The sequence below is a fragment of the Xenopus tropicalis genome, chromosome 9, assembly GCF_000004195.4.
Source record: "Xenopus tropicalis strain Nigerian chromosome 9, UCB_Xtro_10.0, whole genome shotgun sequence".
NCBI classification, from domain to species: domain Eukaryota; kingdom Metazoa; phylum Chordata; class Amphibia; order Anura; family Pipidae; genus Xenopus; species Xenopus tropicalis.
In genome coordinates, this window is record NC_030685.2 from 61,692,343 (window position 1) to 61,713,836 (window position 21,494).

Below are 21,494 nucleotides of genomic sequence, written 5' to 3' on the forward strand. Positions count from 1 at the left end.
GAGCACTCTGATTCATTACTTTATGGTTTTCGGCCATCCAGTCTGAGAAACAGTGACTTTTTAGAAACTAGGGAATGGGACAAGCGGGAAATGATCAATTTAAAAGATTAAATCTTTGGTTTCATAGCCTGCATCTGATACACAGCATTATCACTTCCAGCTTTGTTGTTACTTTTCTTTCTCCTTTGAAAGCCTTGTTTGCTTGGAAGTTCACTTTAATAGCCCTATACAATATTTTCTTAACTATAACAAAAGAATTTCTTAAATCTGCATTTCTGATATTTGTGCCTTATCACAGTTGGGTACTTTTTATTTCCCGGCACTAGCCTTATAGCTGATATTTACTGCACTTTCAAACACAGCGTGCTAAAAGCACAGCAAATAATAATAATAATAAAAAATAATAGTAATAAAAATAGCAAAACAGCTTAGGGCTGAAAGCTATTACCTATAAAAGGTAGCGCAGCAGGTTTTTTCCCCAAGTTTTTCTTTTTGCAAAATTTGGAGAAAACAATGATATGTTTATAAAATATAAATAAACGATGACAGCTACCGAAATCCAGACATCAGGGTGAAGTAATCAGCATGTATGAGAAATATTGTTATGTACATGCTGTCCTGTTTCAATGATGGCAGAAAAACATTCAACTCATCAACAAAATGGTAAATGCACTATAATAACAGCAGGGATTTATTTCACATAATATAAATAACATATAGAGATTGGTTAGTGGTAAGAAACTGTGTATTTAATGATAAATCATGGAGTAGGAGGCTGGGTCAAAATAAGTCGGCGGGGCACCTGGAGAAAAACCAATGGGTGCCACTAACCCAGGACTGCTGGGATCTGAGACCCCCTGTAATTACTTTGCCGTGGCCACAATAGGGCTGGAGGTACTATGTATGTACAGGAGGAATATGATGGGGGTAGGGTTTGCAACCAGGGTGGGCCCTGAGGTGCGGGCTCAGTGGGCCCTTGGTCTGACATTAGTAGGAGGCTACAAAGCACAAAAGGGAGTAGATGTCAAGCTTTCCAGAGCCTGAGACTAAATTTGCTCCGAGCATTCCCCTCTACACTATAATTCATGCTCTTAAAAGCTCTTGTTATAACATGGGTGTGGTCTAGTTGTGAATCTACTGTATATGTTATGAGTTACACACCAACCATACTCCTCACTCCATGCAAGGAAAATATAAAGATATAGGACACCAGTCTGTGGGTTGCCACTTGGCAGATATTTTAGCAGACTGTCTGGTAAAACTAATGTAACCCTATTTTGGCTACTGTTGTACTTTAAACACGCAATCACCTGCGTGTGGCGCTACAGGAGCCCTGAGCCCCCGCTTATTATGGGGGACAGGTGCCTGCCTCCACCCAGGGTAGGTATAGGTAGAACTATATGTCTCCTCCCTGGGAAAACTCTATGAGGTCCTCCTTGGACCCGGACTCCCAGCAACTCCCGGTACCTTGCCCCTCCCTTGGGGTAGCTGCTTACCAGGCAGTTGAGGATCCTCAGTATATGAACCACCAAGACACTGGTTAAAATGGTGAACCAGATGAACTTGTTTATTGATGCAGGCAGAACACTTCAGAGGATGTCACACAGACGGCTCAAGTCACACACTCTCTCTTTGGGCTACCCCCGGTACTCCCGCCGGATGCTTCCACCTAGGAACTCACCCCGGTCCACGCGTAGGGCCCCTTCACTACACACTACAGGCCCTTAACTCCAGCCATGAGTGCTGGGGGGTCTTAACCCCTCTCTCTACTGTTGGGGCTATCACTGCCCGTTCTCTCTAGCCTGCCTGTCACTCCTAGAGTGACCTGTTACAGTACCTCCTGTACTAGAACACAAGCCTGTTACACGCTTCTTTACAAGAAGCAGTCCCAGGACGAAGACCTGCTGAAACTGGGAGTCATTCCCTTTTATACTTTTAGCACAGCGACATCTAGTGGTGGCTGTTAACTTGCAGGGAAACTCCCTTTTCACACATAAACACCCAGGACCACCTTTAGGTGTCCAAATCTCATAAGGCCACCCTCATGGTGCCTGTCTAAAGGGGAACTAATCCTGGAGGGGCCCAATTCTTTGGGGTCCCTACACTAATGTTTGGTGCCTTTCTGGTAATACTAATGTTTGGTGTTTGGAAAAAAAAACATAAAAATAAAGGTGGCAACCTTACCAGTCTGACAAATCTGGTATAAAGGCAGAACACAAGTGATGCAGGCAGTGACACATGTTTGCCAAATCATCTCGCCTCCAGGTATCCCATAGGTCAGTGCTGTCCAACTTCTGTTGTACCGAGGGCCGGAATCTTCCTGGCCCACATGGTGAAGGGCTGATAATGGAAGCCAGTTTTGCCCAATCTCCTTTTTTAAACCACACCCACTTCAAACTGCACCCATGTTATAACAAGAGCTTTTAAGACCATACCCACATTAATGGTATCACAGCATTAGAGGTAGCACTGCAAAAACCCAAATGGTTGGTGCTCCCTGTAGAGATAACCTTAAATCCATATGTCTCCTTCTCCCCTGTGGATAGTACAGCAAGCCCCAGCATATAACCATATAATGACTATTTCCAAATGCTAACAAACTTCCAGACCATACCCCTGCCAGGTTCACCTCCCACAGGCAGCATCGGGCAGGCAGAGTATGGCACACACAGGCAGCATAGGGCAGGCAGAGTATGGCACATAGGCAGCATAGGGAAGAGTATGGCACACACAGGCAGCATAGACCAGGCAAAATATGGCACACACAGGAAGGTAGGGCAGGCAGAGTATGGCACACAGGCAGCATTGAGCAGGCAGAGTATGTCACACACAGGTAGCAAAGAGCAGGCAGAGTATGGCACACAGCAGCATAGGGCAGGCAGAGTATGGCACACACAGACAGCATAGGGCAGGTAGAGTATGCCACATACAGGCAGCATAGGACAGGCAGAGTATGGCACTCACAGGCAGCATAGAGCAGGCAGAGTATAGCACACACAGGCAGCATACGTCAGGCAGAGTATAGCACACACAGACAGCATAGGGAAGGTAGAGTATACCACATTCAGGCAGCATAGGACCGGCAGAGTATGGCACACACAGGCAGCATAGAGCAGGCAGAGTATAGCACACACAGACAGCATACAATGACACAATGCTGGAACTACTCCTACAGTCTGAGGTGTGAACAGGTGAACAATGTGGGTGTTTGCAGTCTGAGCCTGAGGTGTGAACAATGCAGGGTGTAAACAATGCAGAAACTAAAAGGTGTGAACAGTACAGGGGATTATATGTTTAAAAAATACAGGGGGTTTACAGCCTGAATCTGAGGCGTAAACGATGCAGGGGCCAGTCAATTTCAGTACTGATACTATATAAAGCTTACACAAAGGAAAGCAGTCTCTGCAGCCAGACAGGTGGGGGGGGGGGGGCACACAGGGGCCCACCAGTCGGACAGCACTGCCATAGGCCATAGAGTATATTCAGGTTCAAACTTAATCCACAGGGTATGTACCTCCATGCTTATGTTTCTAAGGTGTGGTTAGGTTTTCCAGTTTGACAACCCTGTTATAATTTAAATTTCAATGTATTAACCTCAGATGATATGCGAGCAGAATTATCTATATCTCTGTCATTCAGTTCCATGCATACAATCTACACAGCAAATGCCTACCCAACCGTGCTAGAAAACCCTTTTATCGATAATGATTTCATTTTACTTTGGTTTTACTGAGCTAATACAATATGATCTGTAATTAGATGAGTTTTAAGTGTCGGCTGCTTTTATCATTTACATTTATTTACTTTAAATCTCCAGAAATGGCTTTTCTTAGTAAAGCAAATTCCTCACTTTGTTCTTTGAATAATTCACCATAAGCTGGAAATATCAGCATCTTATTTTCACTCTATCTACAATATTAGGAATAGAAAAGACTAAAGTCTGGACCAGTTCCAATCCTCCACTTTACCGGAATATGTTGCTTTTATCACAGCATTCTCTGCTCGCTGCGCTGGCTAGTTTTTAACCAAAGTGCAAACCCTTTCCTCTAGCCCAAGCAGGTCCTGACGGTGGGTTTGGGCAAATGCCAGAGGAGCTGCTGTAAGATGCCATAGACAGTTACAGGTATGGGACCTGTTATTCACAATGCTTGGAACCTGGGGTTTTCCGCATAAGGGATCTCTATGTAATTTGGATCTCCATACTTTAAGTCTACTAAGAAATAATTTCAAAATTAATTAAACCCAATAGGAGTGTTCTGAATCCAATAAGGATTAATTGTATCTTAGCTGACATCAAGTACCTCTACAGAAAATAAGGAAATCATTTTTAAAAATTAGAATTATTTGCTTATAATGGAGTCTATGGGAGATGGCCTTTCGTAATTCTGAACTTTATGGAAATCAGGTTTCCAGATAACGGATTCCACACCTGTACTATTTATTGGGCTGGTGGGGGGCTGTTTGGGCCTCTGTGTACTCTGTGTACTTGGAATCCAAGGGCCTATCTTGAATCCCAGTCCAGACCTGAATCCAAGGGTTCTCGACCCATAGATCAGTTTAATCAGGTTGATTTATCATGATCCCTGTTAATAAAATAAAATAAAGTGGAGGCTTATGAAAAACATTGTCACAATATAAATATATCACAACTGTTAGTAAGGGGAGTTTTTTTAGAAATATAATTCTATGTAATTACCCCATTATTTACAAGGTATAGATTAATAGGCTTATAAATATAATATATATATATATCTAGTATAAATAAATCTAAAGCAACTGGACTTGTTAAGTAATCATTAAAGACGTTTCACTACTCATCCGAGCAGCTTCTTCAGGTCAACTGACTGGTATGGGAAGTCCTCAGCATATATACTCTCCCACTAATCCAATCACAATGGCACTTGGTAACTCTTCAGAGAGGTGACATCTGAAACTCACAGAGGTGTGAATGCTGTGGAGTTACTTTGAAAGGATTACCAAAGTATCATGCAACTCTTCAAACAGGTGTTACTTGTTAGCGTTGCATGAATGGATGTGTGAAGAGTTCTGAAACTGCCGGGTTACAGATGTTAAAACAGTATTGTATGTAGGAGACAGATGGTGCTGAATGCCCCCGCCTCTGTTTAGGGATGGTTTCTCTACTTTAACATGAATAGCCTCTTTTACACCTCTTCCAAACCAGCAGTCTTCTTTGTAGCTTAATAAATTCCAGTTTGGGCCTTTTTCTCTTTTTTGAAATAATGCTTACATATCTCATTTCACATATCTCCCAAACAGGCCAGGACTGGGACTCAAAATAGGCCCTGGCATTTCAAGTACACAGAGGCCAAAACAGCTCCCAACATTAGAAAGTAAAAAATCAGGACCACACCCCCACCCACCACTGCCAGACTCCAAGCAGGACCATCTAAAACCCAGCCCACTTCCTGCCAAGCCCTGCCCCTTTTGTTCAGCGTGCTACTGGATTTAATTGTAAAACCTCAATCCAAATCAATGTCAAAATCCTCAGAGAGCTCTTCACTTGCAATTTACAAAGAATCTTTTTTTCTAGCATACAAATTTCAAGCAGTTTTTAAACTGCTAATAAAATAAACACAGCACCACCTGCTGGTCATTGTGATCTGCTTAGAAAATAAAGTTAGTAAACAGAGAAGAGTCACCTGACATTTCTCTGGCCAGTTCTCAGTAGAGCGTCATCACAAGGCTTTTCTTTTCTAAGACAATTCATTTTCAGTCAGACAGATGGCCTTGTTGCATTAAATTCACTATATTAGAAATTTAAAACTGCTAATATTTTGAAAATATTCCCCTTCATTTCAATCAAAACAAATCTGATTTCTCATTGCCTGTATGTATGTAATTCTCACTCAGCTGCATTCACTACTGAGAGGACTGTCCCAGCAATTGTATTTACTTTATATTCCTTTTATCCACATCCCCACTTCTTCCCTGTGCATGAGAGGTCTTTGTGCCAATGTATTCCCTTTAAAGCTGTACTAAGCTTTCTAGTTCTTTTGCCATCTGTATTTCTGAAACATATATCAAATCAGATCTCACACTGTGATGGCCATGGCATATTCATTTGAATAGACATTTAATACTATTTGACAGCAACAAATCCAAAGATGTCAGTTAACCCTTTCACTGCCAGCCGTTTTGGACAAAGCGGAACTTCTACTGCCAGACAGTTTTTGAACATTTTGCACTGTTTCACTTTAGGGGCCTTTCCTTGGGGGGACTTTTAGTTTACCCAGGAAAACTATATATTGTTTTTTTCAGGACAACCTAAGCTTTTAAAATATGGTAGAATTTTTGTGTAATTCTGTAACAAGATATAGGCTTCTAAATGTCTAAAAAATGAAAAAAAATCATATTTTCCATAATATAAACACATGCACCAGAAACAAAAATTAGTTTATGCATGAAATTACAACTGATTTGGAAAGTCCCATGTCTCCTGAACGTGCCAATACCAAATATATATAGTTTTATGGAGATTTCTCACTTGTATAGGTCAAAAACTCCCAGCAGTACACTACCAAATTTCCAAAGCACTGCTCCAGAAAGCTGCATACTTTAGATTTCAAGGCCAAAAATTCCACTAACAGAAAGTTTATCCCAGAAAATTTTACATTTTTAGAAAGAAGAGATTCTGGGGAATCCAGAATAGGCACAACTGTTTGTCTACTCCAAACTATCAAGTCGCAATGCTTTCCTAAAGTTATTGGTTTTTATCAAAATTTGTGAAATTTTTTTAAAATCGCTTCAAAGCTTCCAGTCTATAGTATCTTAACTCCTAAAGGTCATAAAGTAACCAAATAAAACACCCTAAATATGAACACCAGGGGTCCACTGAACAGTTTGATGCCCAATATGTATAGGTTTAGCTAAGTATGTGGCATGTAGGGGCCTCAATGTGAACATACCCCCATATGTACTGTAATTTCTGTCATTTCAGCTTCTGCAAAATCAACATTTACATCATTAGATGTGGGATAAAACTAGTAAAAAGTACATTCACCCCAGAAAGCCATATATTTTTGGAAAGTACACATTCTCCCGAATCTAAAATGGGTACTCATGTCTTTCTACTCCACAGTACCAAGCCGCAAAGCTTTCCTAAAGTTGGCAATTTTGATAACATTTCCAAAAATCCACTCAAAGCTTCCAGTTTCCAGCATCTTATCTCCCACATAGCATTAGGTACCAAGATAAAACACCCTAAATATGAACGCCAGGGGCCCACTGAACAGTTTGATGCCCAATATGTATAGGTTTACCTAAGTATGTGGCATGTAGGGGACCCAATGAGAACATACCTCCATATGATCTATCATTTCTGTCATTTCAGCTTCTGCAAAATCAACACATTTACATCATTATATGTGGGATAAAGCTAGTAAAAAGTACATTCACCCCAGAAAGTCATATATTTTTGGAAAGTACACATTCCCCCGAATCTAAAATGGGTACCCATGTCTTTCTACTCCAAAGTACCAAGCCATAAAGCTTTCCTAAGTTTGACGATTTTTATGGCATTTCCAAAAATCACCTCAAAACTTCCACTATACAGCATCTTATTTTCTACAGGTCATTAGATACCAAGATAAAACACCATAAATATGAACCCCAGAGGTCTACTGAACAGTTTGATGCCCAATATGTATAGGTTTACCTAAGTATGTGGCATGTAGGGGCCCCAATGTGAACATATACCCATATGTACTGTCATTTCTGTCATTTCAGCTTCTGCAAAATCAACATTTACATCATTACATGTGGGATAAAACTAGTAAAAATTACATTCACCCCAGAAAGTCATATATTTTTGGAAAGTACACATTCCCCCGAATCTAAAATGGGTACCCATGTCTTTCTACTCCAAAGTACCAAGCCATAAAGCTTTCCTAAGTTTGACGATTTTTATGGCATTTCCAAAAATCACCTCAAAACTTCCACTATACAGCATCTTATTTTCTACAGGTCATTAGATACCAAGATAAAACACCCTAAATATGAACCCCAGAGGTCTACTGAACAGTTTGATGCCCAATATGTATAGGTTTACCTAAGAATGTGGCATGTAGGGGCCCCAATGTGAACATATACCCATATGTACTGTCATTTCTGTCATTTCAGCTTCTGCAAAATCAACATTTACATCATTACATGTGGGATAAAGCTAGTAAAAAGTACATTCACCCCAGAAAGTCATATATTTTTGGAAAGTACACATTCCCCCGAATCTAACATTTCTAAAAATCCACTCAAAGCTTCCAGTTTCCAGCATCTTATCTCCCACATAGAATTAGGTACCAAGATAAAACACCCTAAATATGAATGCCAGGGGCCCACTGAAGAGTTTAAGGCCCAATATGTATAGGTTTACCTAAGTATGTGGCATGTAGGGGCCCCAATGAGAACATACCTCCATATGATCTATCATTTCTGTCATTTCAGCTTCTGCAAAATCAATACATTTACATCATTATATGTGGGATAAAGCTAGTAAAAAGTACATTCACCCCAGAAAGTCATATATTTTTGGAAAATACACATCCCCCCGAATCTAAAATGGGTACCCATGTCTTTCTACTCTAAAGTACCAAGCCATAAAGCTTTCCTAAGTTTGATGATTTTTATGGCATTTCCAAAAATCACCTCAAAACTTCCACTATACAGCATCTTATTTTCTACAGGTCATTAGGTACCAAGATAAAACACCCTAAATATGAACCCCAGAGATCTACTGAACAGTTTGATGCCCATTGTACATAGGTTTATCAAAGCACATGGCACTTAGAGACCCCCAAATATACCTTGTGCACACTAATTTCATGGCTTATCTTTACCTAATTCATAAACACATGGCAGTTTTATGAGGGGTGGAAGCTGCAGAAATGTAGGGTGACCCCTAAAAACCCTATATTTTTGGAAAGTACACATTCTGACAAATCCAACAAGGGAAAAGAGTCCTTTCTACACCAAAGTACCAATCTGCAAAGCTTTCCTAAAGCTAGTGGTTTTTATGACATTTCAGAAAATCACATAAAAATATTGCAGTTTGCCACATTTATCTCACACAATTTCTTGCATACAATGGCAAATCACCCCAAATAGGAACACCTAAGGTCTACTGAACAGTTTGATGCCCAATATGCATAGATATACCAAAGTCTGTGGTGTGTACTGAATCCAAAATGAAAATAGCGCATATGGATTTCTCACCAACTTAGCTTTTGCACACAGAGCCCCCTGACAGCGTATTATGTACCGTAACCCCCCTAACTATACAGAGACCCCCAGAAAACCATATATTTTTGGAAAGTACACATTCTGACAAATCCAACAAGGGTAAAGAGTCCTTTCTACACCAAAGTACCAATCTGCAAAGCTTTCCTAAAGTTAGTGGTTTTTATGACTTTTGAGAAAATCGCATAAAAATGTTGCAGTTTGCCGCATTTATCTCACACAATTTCTTGCGTACAAAGGCAACACACCCCAAATAGGAACACCAGAGGCCTACTGAACAGTTTGATGCCCAATATGCATAGATATACCAAAGTCTGCGGTATGTACTGACCCCAAAATGAAAATAGCGCATAAGGATTTCTCGCCTGCCAGCTCAGTTTTTGCACACAGAGACCCCTGACAGCCTATTATATGCAGTAAGACCCCCAAACTACACAGGGACCCCCAGAAAACCATATATTTTTGGAAAGTACACATTCTGACAAATCCAACAAGGGTAAAGAGTCCTTTCTACACCAAAGTACCCATCTGCAAAACTTTCCTAAAGTTAGGGGTTTTTATGACATTTGAGAAAATCGCATAAAAATGTTGCAGTTTGCCGCATTTATCTCACACAATTTCTTGCGTACAAAGGCAACACACCCCAAATAGGAACACCAGAGGCCTACTGAACAGTTTGATGCCCAATATGCATAGATATACCAAAGTCTGCGGTATGTACTGACCCCAAAATGAAAATAGCGCATAAGGATATCTCGCCTGCCAGCTCAGTTTTTGCACACAGAGCCCCCTGACAGCCTATTATATGCAGTAAGACCCCCAAACTACACAGGGACCCACAGAAAACCATATATTTTTGGAAAGTACACATTCTGACAAATCCAACAAGGGTAAAGAGTCCTTTCTACACCAAAGTACCAATCTGCAAAGCTTTCCTAAAGTTAGTGGTTTTTATGACATTTGAGAAAATCGCATAAAAATGTTGCAGTTTGCCGCATTTATCTCACACAATTTCTTGCATACAAAGGCAACACACCCCAAATAGGAACACCAGAGGCCTACTGAACAGTTTGATGCCCAATATGCATAGATATACCAAAGTCTGCCAGCTCAGCTTTTGCACACAGAGCCCCCTGACAGCGTATTATATGCAGTAAGACCCCCAAACTACACAGGGACCTTTTGCCGCCGGTGCAGAGAGAATTACACTAGTACCAAAAACGTAGGTACTACGTCGGTGGCATACAACTGCTTTTTTTAAACCGACGTAGTACCTACGTCTTTGGCAGGGAAAGGGTTAAGGGGGAGCTGTCAGAGCACCCAACTTTCTTTTGTTGCTTTAAGCGCATCAGTCATTTTTTGGTGCTTTATCATTACTGCCTGGTTTTACCCATTAAAGTACTTTTTTTACATCCATACCTTCCCATACTGGCTCTAAAAAATTAAATTTGTCCTATCTTTTCCATCTGTCCCGTGGGTCCTAAGCATGATATATCACCTTAGTTTTATTGTCTACTCATTAGACTCATCCAAAAAGGTATCTAATGGTAACAAAACCCTGTAAGAAACAGAGTTATTGCATAAGGCACTTCCCAAAGTTGGCAGCTCACTGCTATATAAAAGACAGCCCTTTTATTTGTCCCCATTTACATTTTGTTGTTGGTAAGCACATTCTGCCTATTGTGCATTCTGAACAGAGGGAATTAAACAATGGTATTAAATGCATGTGTATGTTGGTGTCTGGGGCGGACTTCTTTGCTCTTGTTTATTTATCAAAAAGTTATTATTATAGGTACCATATTTCGGGGATTTATCAAAATGTGAAATTAGAGCTCAACACGGTAAAATTCCACCTCTCTCTATTTAGTCCTAAGGGATTTTTAGAGGTGTAGTTATCAAATGGTATACTCTTTTACCCATTGATAAATATGCCTCTAAAAATCCCAAAGGAATAAACAGAGAGTGGGGGAGTTATACTGTGGTGAACTCTGAATTAAAACTTTGATAAATGCACCCCATTGTCTTAGATCAATTATTACCCAGTATAAATATAGACACGTAAATGAGCAATAATGCAACTGTATGTAAGTATGTATGTATAACTTTATTTATAAAGCGCCACAAGGAAGGGTACGCAGCGCTGTACAATCTTACAATATACAAAATTACACACAGGGAGGACAAGTGTTATAATAAATACATACAATAAATATAAATATATATAAATACACAGGGAATAAGTGCCATGTGGTATGAGACACAGTAGGAAGGAGGTCCCTGCCCTGTAGAGCTTACAATATAAGTAATCTAAGAACAGTTCTACTCCTGATGAAGCGCACCGCGGTGCGCGAAACGCGTTGAGTTTTATTTCGCCTGATTACTTCTACATTTTGTAAGTATTTTAATTTTTAGCAGAAATTTTATATTAAACGATGTTACACTATTTGGCGTTTTTTCCTCTTTCTGTTTGAACTGTGGATTCGCCTACATCTAACCTTGATCTCCCGCTGTAGAGCTTGATTTCATCGCCTTCTGGTGAGCCTTTAGAGTTACTGCACACAGTGGTGGATATATTAATATTTTTTATTCACAATAAGGTGATTGGCTTTGTTAGTTGAACAAAGGTTTAAAACGTTATTACACTATTAGTTGTTTTGTTTCATTTTATATATGCGCTCCCTTCACACTTTTCTGGACAAATCTAAGAACCGTGATGGTTCCAGACTGAATGTTCTAGATTTTAATCATGAGACGCAATATAGATATAGATATTATAAACTTATGACTTAATTCATACATATGAGCTTGTTTAATTCTTGAAGACCCTCTGAACAATAAAAAATAGCAATTTTTAAAAATGGAATCGATGACCATAAGAATATACTGGAAGCAGATGGCATCAGGATAAACTAAACTATCTACAAATCTTCTTCACTTGTGGCCGGCATGCAAAAGGTTAAAGGCTGTTTAATAAAAACTTGTTTCACTGAGCTAAAGAGATTTTTTGAATTGTGTATAATTTACTTCATTGAGTACTTTCTACTGCAGAGGCTAAAAAAGCAATCTGCTGTTTAGTTATGGTTACATACTGTATAATGGTCAGCTCTTATGATACAATGAGGAAAAGCACATATTGAACACAGTATCTAGTAGAGGTAAGTCTAAAGCAACTGGAATTTTTGAGTTTTCTTGAAAGCATTTTACCACTCATTTGAGTGGCTTCTTTAGTTCAACTGAGTGGTAGGGTATTGCCATTCAGGGTGCCATTTAGTAACTGTAAGTTAGGTTAAAAAAGACACATGTCCATATAAAATCGGTCTTATTGCTAGAAGGAGAGGAAGGCAAAAACCCCATCTGAAGCCTCTCCAATTTGTCACAGAGGGGAAGAAATTCCTTCCTGACTCCAAGATGGCAATCGGACCAATCCCTGGATCAACCTGTACTAATCTCCCATAACCCTGTATTCCCTCACTTGTACTGAGAGCTATCTCCCATAACCCTGTATTCCCTCACTTGTACTGAGAGCTATCTCCCATAACCCTGTATTCCCTCACTTGTACTGAGAGCTATCTCCCATAACCCTCTATTCCCTCACTTGTACTGAGAGCTATCTCCCCTACCCCTGTATTCCCTCACTTGTACTGAGAGCTATCTCCCATACCCCTGTATTCCCTCACTTGTACTGAGAGCTATCTCTCATACCCCTGTATTCCCTCACTTGTACTGAGAGCTATCTCCCATAACCCTGTATTCCCTCACTTGTACTGAGAGCTATCTCCCATAACCCTGTATTCCCTCACTTGTACTGAGAGCTATCTCCCCTACCCCTGTATTCCCTCACTTGCTAAAAAGCCATCCAGCCCCTTCTTGAAGCTATCTAATATATAGACAGATCATTTATATGATCCCCTTATTTATTTATTTATACATAGTTATCATATCAAAATAAAGACCAATTGCAAATTGTGTCAGAAACAACCCCAACTTGGCCAGTCTTTCTTCATAACTTAGACTTGTCATGCCCTTTAGATACCCTCTTTGGACCCTCTCTAACTTAATAATATCCGGTTGTGCACTGTAGACCAAAAGAACAGTAAGAATAAAAAGAAAAGAAAATAGAATGGTACTATGAGGTATGATAACCAGGCATTAGATTAGGTATTCTACATTATGTGTGTCTGGGTGAGATTTATGAAATCAGCTAGCTATAGCATTATATTAAATGATGTACAGTGCTTCTAGTACGGGGTGCGGATACCCTATTGCCTACATAAATATTCAGTGTTCCAAAACTGTAAAAAAAAAAAAAAAAAAGAACACAAAAGACATTAAGGAACTAAACAGTTAACTTTGCATGGGACTAAATGCAGAGCAAAATAATCCCGACATCATCCATTTTCTAAATACTGAAGCTCTTGAATGTTCTTGGCGAAATGAAACTTGTGCTTATTTGTTATTTTCTTGTCAGGAACATGTTTTAAATGACTGATGAGTATTGTTGAAAGCAGGGGATTCTATCTTGAACAGATTAACTTGCCAGCTTCCTTTAAAGAGTGGTAGGATCCGCTCACAAATGTGATACAATAGATGGAGAATGAAAGGGAATTGGGCAGGCGTTTAGAGAAGGCTCTTATAAGTGCACTGCGAGATAAGTGGGAAATGAGCCATCGGAATGGAACTAAGACAATATGTCACCAAGTGTTACAGAAAGTTGCACTTTCATTAAAGTCTAAAGCTGTTTTCTATTTTCAGTGCCAGTTACATTACTGGGTATCATTTAACATGAGAGATTGCAGACTCTAGTGCCGATTATTCCGACAAAAAAAAAATCCATTTTAATATCTGCGTGGATACGGACTGAACAGAATTCCAATATGCATACGTGGGTTAGCTAAAGTAATCTGCGTTCCCTACAGTTTGAATTTGTACTCCAATAATGGAAACAAACTGGACCTGTTCTGTACACAGCACCGCGGCCATTAGAAACACCTTTATATTAAGGGGCCCATTTACTAACGTTTTATTTTCCTGCTAAATTTATTTATTATGTGCCAAGACCACGAAAAACGCTAATGCAAAAATAAGTCAATGGGAGCTGTCCTAGGCAAACTGTAACAACCTTTATTTAATTTGTGGTTTTAGAGTGGTTTTTAGATTTGTTTGAGGTTTTAGAGCTTTGTTTGTAAGTCTGCAAAAACGGTTCTTTTCATTTTTGTTCCGCATTTTAATATGTGTGTGCTGTTTCAATTGGGATCTTTTAATAAATGACTAGATATTCATGGTTTTATTGGAAATAAGGCTAGGATCAAGTATGAAACACTGTTTTATTATTATTATAGAGAAAAAGGAAATCATTTAAAAAAAAATTTAATTGTTTTTTTAAAATCGAGTCTATGGGAGATGACTGATCCCATACCTGTATAAGGCAAATATCTTTTTAAGTTAATGTTTCAGTCACTTTTTAGGAGACCTTTCTCAAGACATTAAATAAATATTTGCCTTATATTTAAGTCATATAAAAAAAGCAGTCAGTCTAATTTAACAAGCAGTAAATACACATTAGTCACTTTTATCTATATCTGTGTTTCTTAACTTTTTCTCAGGGGACTAAAATAAAGTCAATGATTCATGACCTCAAAATTCGCCTAAAACCAGTCATGCCTCTTACTATAATTACTATTTACTGCAGGAAGAACCTACACATTGTTAAAGCAGATCATGAAGACTCTAAATAGCATATATATATATATGTCTTCATTAATTGATATAGCTTGAGTTAATTACCAGTGCCACTCCCTATCTTTATACTGTCCACTGTCCCTGAAGTCAAAGATTAGCAGAAAAATAGGGATTGAGGATGTAGCCCTGATTGCCAAAACATTGTACTGGATGCCATGAATGTGCTAGTGTAGAGCACCCCGTGTAGAGCTAGTGTAGAGCACCCTGTGTAGAGCTAGTGTAGAGCACCCAGTGTAGAACTAGAGTAGAGCACCCCGTGTAGAGCTAGTGTAGAGCACCCAGTGTAAAGCTAGTGTAGAGCACCCTGTGTAGAGCTAGTGTAGAGCACCCTGTTTAGAGCTAGTGTAGAGCACCCTGTTTAGAGCTAGTGTAGAGCACCCTGTTTAGATCTAGTGTAGAGCACCCTGTGTACAGCTAGTGAAGAGCACCCTGTGTACAGCTAGTGAAGAGCACCCTGTGTAGAGCTAGTGTAGTAGAGCACCCTGTTTAGAGCTAGTGTAGAGCACCCTGTTTAGATCTAGTGTAGAGCACCCTGTGTACAGCTAGTGAAGAGCACCCTGTGTAGAGCTAGTGTAGAGCATCCTGTTTAGAGCTAGTGTAGAGCACCCTGTTTAGATCTAGTGTAGAGCACCCTGTGTACAGCTAGTGAAGAGCACCCTGTGTACAGCTAGTGTAGAGCACCCTGTTTAGAGCTAGTGTAGAGCACCCTGTTTAGATCTAGTGTAGAGCACCCTGTGTACAGCTAGTGAAGAGCACCCTGTGTACAGCTAGTGTAGAGCACCCTGTTTAGAGCAAGTGTAGAGCACCCCGTGTAGAGGTAGTGTAGGGTACTCCGGCTAGAGCTAGCGTAGAGCCCCCCTTGTCCAGTTATCTCTAGAGTAAGGTGTAGACTTGACATACTGTTCTGCACAGGAAAAGCCTCTAATACACCCTCAGCATAGTAGGGCATAGTGTAACAATATTATGTTACCATTACCAGAATTAAGGATGCACTACTCAATAAAGTCAGCATCAGGCCAGGTACCCATGGAACACCCGCAAAGTGGTTGGGACTATATCTTTGATCTCCTGATCATGCAGCCAGTCTATGGCACCCTTTGGATGCAGTCGGGTTAGCTATGGGCAGCCATTTGGGGAGGGGGGGGGAATATGGGGTCTAAGTAAGTTACACCCTTATGTTTCCTCCTATTCTCCAAAGCCATACTGGCTAAATGGACCCTATAGGTCAATACCACATAAATAAAAGACAATAATAAGAATAATATAGGTAGATTTGTGCACAGATTATACAGCTATGTAACAAATGTATCTATTTTAACTAAGCAACATTAACTACACAATCAATAGAATATTCCTGTATCTTAAAAAATCCATAAAAGCAAATTAAAAAAGCTTTGACGAAGCGCTTGTGTGAATTATTTTCCTCTTACCGCTGATGCGCTGTAGTTGTGAAGATGGAAGATGTTAATGATTTTAAAATGCTGTCTACTCACAGCAGCCTGGAGCAAATATTTTCTCTTTAGATGAAGCTTGTTGCATTCATCACACACAAACTGCGCTCTTCTGGTTTATTTGTTAAGTGAAAAAAGCACATAAAGCAAATGGAAGTCATGCTCAGTAGAAATGCCTACAATAATATATTACAGAGTGGGCACGCAACCCCTGAAAGCTCATGTACTATACTTTATACTGGTTCGGGGGGGCCTCCTGGCTGCCTGCAGGCCCACATCAATATTCGGAACTGGGCCACGGCCTCTCTGCATATGCCCAGGTGTATAATGTGGCTAGAGGTATTCATCTGTATTTGCCTATATAAGATGTAATCTTTGCATGCTTCTATTATGTTGGGTAGCTGCAAGGCATTTTCCATCTGTATTTATATATTCTTCTTCTGCAGTAAGAACAGTAAGGGCCATGGTACGTGGTGTTGTTAGCCACTACTGGTGGTTAGGGTTGACACCTGTGCAGAATTTCACTGGCCTAGCCAGTATTACAAATTTCTCAGCAATGTACTTACCAGTAAATTTGTACTAATAGGTCCTCTGACCCTGGCACATCTCCCATCTGTCCCAAATCCCCTCCTGATCTGCCCTAAACCCCATAAATTCCCCCTCTACCTGCTCAACTCGGCTCCCACAGCGATTTTAATAGCACAGCCCTGCCCAACGTGCACCTTTGCCATTCCCCTTATATAACAGACCTACCCTGGCCATTAATGTACTGGCCAAAAGGTGGCACCCAAAACGTGGGTTATGAAAAGGCCCAGATTGCATCCCACTGAATTAAATGGGAATTGATTTAGATTACCTTACAACACCCACACTTGCACTTGGTCACTACTTTACCTACAAATGCTGCAGGTTGCCTTGGTCAGTAGAAGCCTTTAATGTAGCAGGTGCTGGCCAACCTGTATTGCTTCCCACTGAACTGAATGATGATTTGGGGCAATTGATTTGAAAGGAAAGTGACTGAATGGCAGGGTCACACACCACCAATCTCACCACCTACCAGGCATACTCTGTAAAGCACTAGCCTTGTGCATGCACAGTTATTAAAAATCAAAATATTTTATTCACTTGCACTTACACAAATCTATGTCAAACAGGGATGCCTGTGTGGCACTTCTTTCAGCAAGGGCCCATACGCCAGGGAAGTATTTTCCCTATTTATTTATAAATGTGAAAGTAAGAAAGAAAGAAAGTATTTTAAGTTTTACTTGACAGGGACCTACATGCATGACAGATAAACTCTGTATAACACATTGGAACTATATATATAGTACACCACAGACAGCACCACACTTCATTTATAATTACCCCGGTGCCGGTAAAATTTGGCATATAGACATAAAGAAGACCAGCACACAGGGAATTTCCAATAAATGTTTCATCTGTAGTCAGTGCATGTACAGAACCAACGTTTCGGTCCCTGAGGCAGAGCCCCGGTGGTTCCTGCACCCCCCAGTTCGGCCCTGCCTGCCTTTCCAAAATTGGAAAACTGGCAGGATTCTTGGAGACTGATGTGGAAATTGGGCAGTTGCCAATCGCGGTGTCATAGCCACGCTCCTGTGATGACGGCAGGCTGCCCCTGTGACATCACTGCCCCTTCCAGTGATGTCATGCTCCACCTTCCTGCCCAGAGTTTCCGGGCAGGAGAGGTGGCAACCCTATTTATACCCTCAATGTACTTTGGTACAAATTGGTCACAATTTCTCCAGAAGTTTTTAAATTCTGGTTGGTGTAATTTCTGGTGACTGCGCTAAGGCAACTGATGAAGGCCACTGTGGGTACCCTGGGACTACTGCCTCGTTCAGAGCTAACAGGCGCTTCGGGGTAAATATGAAACAGGAGTCAAGAGGAAGGCAGTGGCGCTGAGCATAACTATACGGCAGTGCAAATGGCACATGTTGACACAAATACCATTAATGTAGGGGATTTTTTTGCACAACTAACTGCGGCCAAGCGAAAGACTGCTTTTGGCCGTAAATGATCCCTAATATCTTACCGAGGAATAAAAGAAATAGAAAAGCAGCTATTATATCCTATATGTTACTGGAAGAGTATAAAGTTAAAATATGCACTCAATGAGAACTTACATCCATTGCTAATATTCTACCCCTGTTTTTCCAGCACTGGTGATTGCCTTTTCACACCCCAGTACTAATATCCTGTAGCTACATTCTGACATGGACCTCCCAATCGCAATCTACTGGACCGGTTGTGTGCTGGCAGGGGGCCTGGAAGATGTAACAACAAGCAATCATAAGAAAACATGGCCCTCACAACTTGGCTTGGTGCAATTAGTCTGCGGCTTATGGAAATAAAAAGTAATGTTATTACTCCCTATTCATTTGGATGGAGGAAGAGAGGTATCCACTAAGCTTTCCAAATAAGGTTTTGGAAATACCTCCAAATGCAATAAAGCAATACACAAGCACTTCTGAGCATTAAACTGATTTTTCTACAAAATTCCCTTTTGAAAATGACTTAGTAACTTAGAAAATTTAATTCATTAACATGAGCCGTTTAATTAGCAGATACTATTTCCCCTGCAATTCCCTTTAAATGTCCAAATTAAGTGCAGCCTAAAGGATTGCAAACAGCACGTTTTTAAGCTTATAGCAGATGCATTAGCAGAGAAAAGCTTTTAACCTGGAATTAAATCGAATAAAAATGCTTAATTACCGAACATAGTGTCGAAAGAGCTACACTTTTTATTCTAACTGGAATCTGATTATTTCGTTAGATTTTGGTTACACTTTGGCACACTAGTTAAAAAAACACTAATTGATATGTACTAATGACTTCATGAGCATGCAAACTGAAAAGAAGTTTCCAAATAATCTTAATCAGTCGATACCATTGCAACAGAGCAGATTTCATTAGTGGGAGAAGCAATTTCCCGCAGTACATAATGTATTTCTTATTTAGTAGCACTGTCCTGTTATTAATGATTTCCCATATTGATATGAAAAAAACACATTTTCACATTCAAAGGAGAACTAAATGGTGCTTATGGTTCATAACCACTAGCTGGTTCCACTGTACCTAGTGGTTTAAATGGGAAATACATTCTAAATATGAATATGGGTAGAAATGCCATATTTTATATACTAAACTTACTGCATTAGTCTAGAGGTTCCACATCTCTATAGCATCTCTATGACTAAATGATTCAGGTTTTCAGAGTTGTAATAGGAGCTCCCCATCTTGTTAGAAGGGCCAGTGGCACGGAACATGCTCAGTGTGTTCTGGGCAGTTATTGAGAAGCTGAGCTTAAGGGTCACTGGAAATTATCAGGCAGAAAATGAGGTTAGTTTGTTATAGAAGCTAATGCTATAGGACTCCATTATGGTGCTAATTGCAGTGGGTTTGGAGCTGCCACATAATAAGAATATATATACAGTATTTACTGTATGATGTGAGTGGGTCCCTAAGCTCAGGAAGTAACAGCAGCACAGAGTATGTGCAGTAAATCAGCAGAAAAGAAGATGGGGAGCTACTGGGGCATATTTGAGGGCACAGATCTTCCCTGCTAAAGGGCTGTGGTTGCCTTGGGCTGATACAGAAACCCAAAATTTAATGAGCAGCAATTCTAGCCTACATATTTTATGATTTAGTTCTACTTTAATGCAAAGCTGTGTAGTGGGGTTGGTGGCCCCCATGTTTGGTGCCATCACTTGCAAGCAACAGTGTTAGGAAGCTTCCAGTGCACTGCCCTTAAAATGTTTCAACACTGTTCAATTAAAGCTCCAAATAAATGGCTGCAGCCTTTGGTGCACAACATCAGCACGGTGTGCAAGGATTTCATTTCAACCCTTTTTGCTTAAGAATGTGTGTCTCTTACACGTCCAGCATTTAATGGCACAGTGAGTGATCCCCACAATATAATAGACAGTGTATGGAGAACTTCAAACTACTGTATCAGTGCTCAGTATGAAGGGTTCACACCCTTTCAAATTAGGGGTGTAACGACAAAGGAAGCAGGCCCTGCAACTGGTTACAGGGGGGCCCAGGAGCATAGAGGACCCAGTAAGGTCCTAATTAATAAACAATTTTAATATATCTTGGTAAACTAAGTCAACTTATAAATATTATGGGGCACTAAATTCAAATTGCTGCGAGGCCCAGTAACGTCTACTTATATCACTGCTCCAAATGTTCTATAAAAGACAAAATACTGGCACAGGGCACCTGCAAATGGGGAAAAACCCCTGTGTGTTTAATTTGTGAAATGCAATATTTCGGTGGTCATTACATGCCACATTTTTAGGGATTCCTATTCATACTGAGCACCAAAGTGTTAAAAGACCCTTTACAGAAGTACATTTTAAAACATTTTGAAAAAAATTGTATACAAACTGCTAAAACTAAAGTTTTGCAGATCAGTAGTTTGGATTAAAAATATATATTTAGCCATGTTAGACTGTGTGCATTCTAAAAATATGTGGTTTTCTGGGGTCAGCTACTTTTTTGACCTTACAACACAAAGTTCAAATATTTCTAGCACAGTATGCGGTAAATGTGGTATTGTACTGTGGGTTTTTGATGTCTGCAAGACAAGAATCTCTATAAAATGATGCTTATTGGTAATTGCCTTCTCAGAAAACAGTGTGTAATAGTAATAGGTGGTCATACACGGGCCGATTAAACTTGGTCCTGTTGGTCCCGTAGACCGTTTCGCCATCCTATCGGCCCGTGTATGGGCACGAATGAATCCTGGTAGGTGGGGATATTGGGAGAAGATCCGCTCACTTGGCGACCTAGGTGATTCTTTTTAACCTACAGCTTGGGTTGCAGTGGTCGGTGGTAGTCTAGAGTGCAAAAAAATCAGTTGTACCACAAGGTAATAAAGCTGCATGCTGTACATATTTGTGTTACGTATTCCTTATTTTTTTACTGTATTTGTATTGCTATAGGAGATCAGACACTGTTCACATCATATTTGGCAACAATTAAAAACTATTTACCTTCTGCGCCTACAACGCATTTCATGATTTCACA

The 21,494-nt window shown here is 40.1% G+C and overlaps 1 protein-coding gene and 1 long non-coding RNA gene across 2 annotated transcripts in view; one reads left to right on the forward strand and one right to left on the reverse strand.

Annotated features, from left to right (window-relative positions):
- The window catches only part of LOC116407676, a 72,840-nt gene extending 53,680 nt beyond the window's left edge, over positions 1-19,160 (forward strand). The window contains exon 3 of the long non-coding RNA XR_004220492.1: positions 18,621-19,160. This is a non-coding gene — a long non-coding RNA (uncharacterized LOC116407676). The remainder of the gene's footprint in view (positions 1-18,620) is intronic.
- znf804a (zinc finger protein 804A) overlaps positions 1-21,494 on the reverse strand; it is a 107,395-nt gene that overhangs the window by 16,703 nt on the left and 69,198 nt on the right. The gene's annotated exons all lie outside the window — the stretch shown is intronic.